Source organism: Notechis scutatus, chromosome 1 (assembly GCF_049901735.1).
Source record: "Notechis scutatus isolate UNSWTSFEM ecotype Mainland chromosome 1, rNotScu1.2, whole genome shotgun sequence".
Taxonomy (NCBI): Eukaryota; Metazoa; Chordata; class Lepidosauria; order Squamata; family Elapidae; genus Notechis; species Notechis scutatus.
Window position 1 is genome coordinate 288,500,988 of NC_142009.1, and position 4,376 is coordinate 288,505,363.

Below are 4,376 nucleotides of genomic sequence, written 5' to 3' on the forward strand. Positions count from 1 at the left end.
AATCATACTAGGAAACAGTCAATATAAATCGTAAGGATACAAGCAACAAAGTTACAGTCCTACAATCACAAGTGGGAGGGGATGGGTTTATGATTCTATGTAACTTTTGCCTATTTTAGAAGTCCAAAAGTTTAGACAACAGCCTAACAAATGTGTAATGATATATGACTCCGGAATTCAATATGTAAAATTTGGCAGAAAAAGAAAAAATTGAACCACGGATTATTTTTTATTATCGGAATGATGTGTCAGTGATCAAAATACCATGCAGGAGTTGCAAAAAAATCTAAGCGACCACTCGATGGCAGCAAAGAGCCAGAAAAATGCTTTGCTGCCATCTTATGGTCCAGATTATGTATTCAGACTTAATTTATCTTGTTCAAGTCAAGTCTATAGACCTCCAATCATATGGCAGATCCTTTGTTTTAAGAGTGGCTTGTCAGATATTAAAAAAACAACACCAAAATGTAAAAAAAAAAAAAAAAAGAATTCACTGTATATATCCTCTCTGCCCCACAGCAAATGATACAGTATAGTGCAGCAAACCATATTGTTGCACTGGTATAATCAGTCCTCTATCTTCCTACAACGGGGACAGAAATTGGGTGAGCAATTTTCAGGCTTCATTAAACTCTGAAAGTTTAAATGTGGTTCCTGATACCAAATTTGCCATTATGTATGACAAATAGTGACATGTACAAATCTTGCTTAGTGAAGATTTGAATTTCCTTTCCTGGGAAGAATAATTGCTTATTATTTATTTGTTACCCGTCTTTATTGTTTTTATGAATAACTCAAGGCAGTGAATATATCTAAAACACTTTCCTCCTATTTTCCACATAACAACAACACTGTGATGGTCAATAACACAAATGACTGGTTGAAAGTCACCCAGCTGTCATAGTCCTCAAGATTTCTAGCCTGGTGCCTTAATCACTATAACAAACTTGTTTTCCTATGTCTCATACTGGCCAAGTTTAATTCAGTTTGGAGTCTTGCATTTGACTAGCTATTATATATCTTCTTGTCATAACTAACCCTTTTAAGTTGAGGAAGTTTTGTCTATACTATTTGTCACCCCAATCAAAAGATTCTAGTTTTGTCTTAACCACAAAACTCAACAGGACTAAAGGCATTCCCTTTCAAGTTTTCATCTATATTTGCATGACATTCTACTATTTAACCAAACTTTGCAGCTTGTCATGTCATCTGAATGCAAAACAAATATCAATTTGGTTTTCCACCTCTTGGGACTTGCATACAATAACTTTTTTCTTTTTTCTTTATCTGCCACTTTGCCCAATTTAGGCACATCCTGTTGCCTACCATTCTTGCTATCACTATTTGATATGCTGTTGCTACTTCTCTCGCATACTTGGCTGTACAACTTATCAATCAGTTTGACATCTGCTGGGGATAGACAAGTGACAAGACATGTATCATACAGTAATGCCACTACACAAACAAGGTGACTTTCCTACTTGTATTTGACATCACAATATAAGTATAAAAATGTGGGATCTGCATCATGCAAGCATATTATTTTTGTATCATCACAGTTAACAACGTATGTCTATGTTTGGACACCTGTATGGCTCTCATATTGCTTTCATTCATCCTCAAAATGTTAATTCCTTTAGTTCCTGCTAATGATCCATAACCAGTGTATGGGTGCAGTGTATGGGTGGGAAGCTAGGTAGTCTTTTCTCTACCTATTGACTGACAATGCCATGTGCATTTGGTTAAAAGGAACTTGCCCTGCTCCTTTGTTGGTAACAATTGCTAAATATGTTTGTTTTTTTAGGTAAAGAAGAAGAAAAAGATTTGTGTTTTGAAGGTGGTTGATGGTAATTTATTAAAATATTTCTATTTTATTTTAATAAATAGTAACATACACTGGTTCATAAATTTGCATATAATGCTCTAGGAACACTTGTGTAATCTTAGCACATCTTTCAAAATACCTCAATTCATTATATAAATAATTTTTGGAGAAATGAATTATAGTGCTGTAGCGCTTTTTATAGTTTCAGATTAAGATGTATGGGGTTTGAATATAAATACATTATATTTCTCATCGATACAGGACAAGAAATACAGCTTTCTCTAAAATGGTTATTTCTTTCCTTTTGCTTCTGAATTGCCTCTTCTACTAATTCCCCCCTATTTAAAGCCCTAAGCACACACATCACAGTAAAGAATGTGGCCACCCAAATGGCTATACAATATGTACTCCTTTTAAGCTTTAATCCTTCTGAAACCAACAAAAAATGAGTTGGGGTCTCCCTATGGCAGGGATAACTTCTTTTTCCTCCAAAATTGGCTTAGCTTAGTTGTTAAATGGAAAAACCTACAAAACTACCATATTTATTTCTGTTAATGCATTTCAAGTTGTAAGCTATATTAATACAATTCTAAATGAGTTGATTCATATGGTGTACTAGCATTAAGTTGGCATCTTTTATCCTTTTTAATGTTTTATTGATTTTAATTGTTTGATTGTTGTCAGCTACCTGGAGTAGTTAGAAATTGGACAGCATGCCTGCTGCTTTGAGTTATTTGTAAAAATAACAAAGATTATAGTTTTGTTATGTTGGAAGAAATTTTCCTGAGTTCATTCCCAGCTGGGGAAAACTATGGACTCTGAAAAAAAACTGAATTCCAAAACAGCTTCCAGAAAGTGGGATTCTTTAATGAAGGAAGGCAAAAAGCAGGTATAACACAGCTCAAACATTCCTGGGTTGCAAGCAGATTGGAAGTGTGAGCCTTTTATTCTTAATTCCCCTTTAAAGCTCCTGCAGTTTGATGGGTTTATTATTGTGTGGCTCTAGTTAAAGTGATTGTCTTGGATCCTGTCTTCCTGCCTTAATGGGTTAATCCTGTCCCAGAACTTTGTCTTTCCTGGGGGGGGGGGGTAATCTTGTCAGAGGGCAGGAAAAAGGGAGTTTAGGTTTACCTTGGAGAGTTCATTTTTAGTCAATTCCCCTTACCTTAATGGCACTACTTAAGTATTTCTGTGGTCAGCTTTTGTTACTTTTGTAGGAGGCTGCTCTGAGTTTCTTTTCTTTCAGCTAGTGAGTCTTGGTTTTTTTAAAGGGGGAAGGGCTGAGTTGAGTTTCTTGGCACTGTTTTTTGAAGTTTTTGGTGCTGTGAGGTTTCTGACATTGTCCTTTTGGGGGGTATACTTCCCACAGTTATAAGGCCAACTTTAATGGGCTATGGAAGATTTTTTACAAATGATGTTTGTTTACAATTATTGTAGATCTATTCTTTTCCTTGCAGCCAAGGGTGCTGTGGATTGCAGTTCAAGAATATGGTGATCATGTGACAGCGGGACATTCTGACAGTAGTACATGTGAGGACTGGTCATAAGTCATTTCAGCACTACTGTAATTTGAATGGTCCCTAAACAGGGCAGTTAAGTGAGATCTACCTATACCTGGATTATCAAATGAAACACTAAATTCTGCAATATGTATTTGTTTTATAAGAACATCTTTTACCATTCTGAGAAGTGAAGTTCATCTTAAAAATCAATTTACTCGGTCTAAAAATGACAATATTTGAAAAATAATTATTTTGAGTATTCTTTTCCAATTTGCTGAAAAAAATAGGAGTTAATGAGTCTTCGGAAAACAATCCCTCAGTCCCTCCCCAAATTTTCTGCATTTGAGATTGGGTCTCACATCTCGTGAGAGAGACATGGTTTTATGCCTTAAAAGTTTGGCACGAACCAGCCAATTGTCAGTGGTAAATCGTGATTTAAAACCTTCGCTCGGGATGTTACGGGGTGTCGACCCAAAAGGGCGACGCTGCAGCAACCCACTTCGGCCTCTGGGAGCGCTATTGGGTTTAATCCTTTCAGCCACAGAATCCAGAGAAATTGAGCGTCTCAACGGCAAAAGGAGGAGTGGAGGCTGCCTTCGCCCACGCGTTCCCCAACTTGTACTCTTTCCCCTCCTTTAGCTAAATACAGCAATTCTTGAAGGAGGATGTACCCAAAAGCTTCCCGCTGGGAAGAGAAATCAATCGGCGGCTAATGTCCCTCTCACCAATTTTGTTTTTAATTTCAAACAAGATGAAGACAGGGTTAATCTCGCTGCTCCAAATCTGTGTTTAAAATATGTATACGTAGACCCTTCGATAGCCTCTCTTCCACCCTCTCCCGCCCTACTTCTACTACCTACTCGGATCTACAAGCCTTCCCTCAAAAGACTACATGTCCCGAAATCCTCCGCAACACAGAACACTCCTCCCCCCCCACACACACCACGCCCGACTACGAAACCCCGCTCCGCCGGCAGGGCGTCCCACCAATGAGCGACCGAGAGGCGGGCTGAGTGGCGCGGCCCTAAGGTGGATGGCGGGGTTTCGGT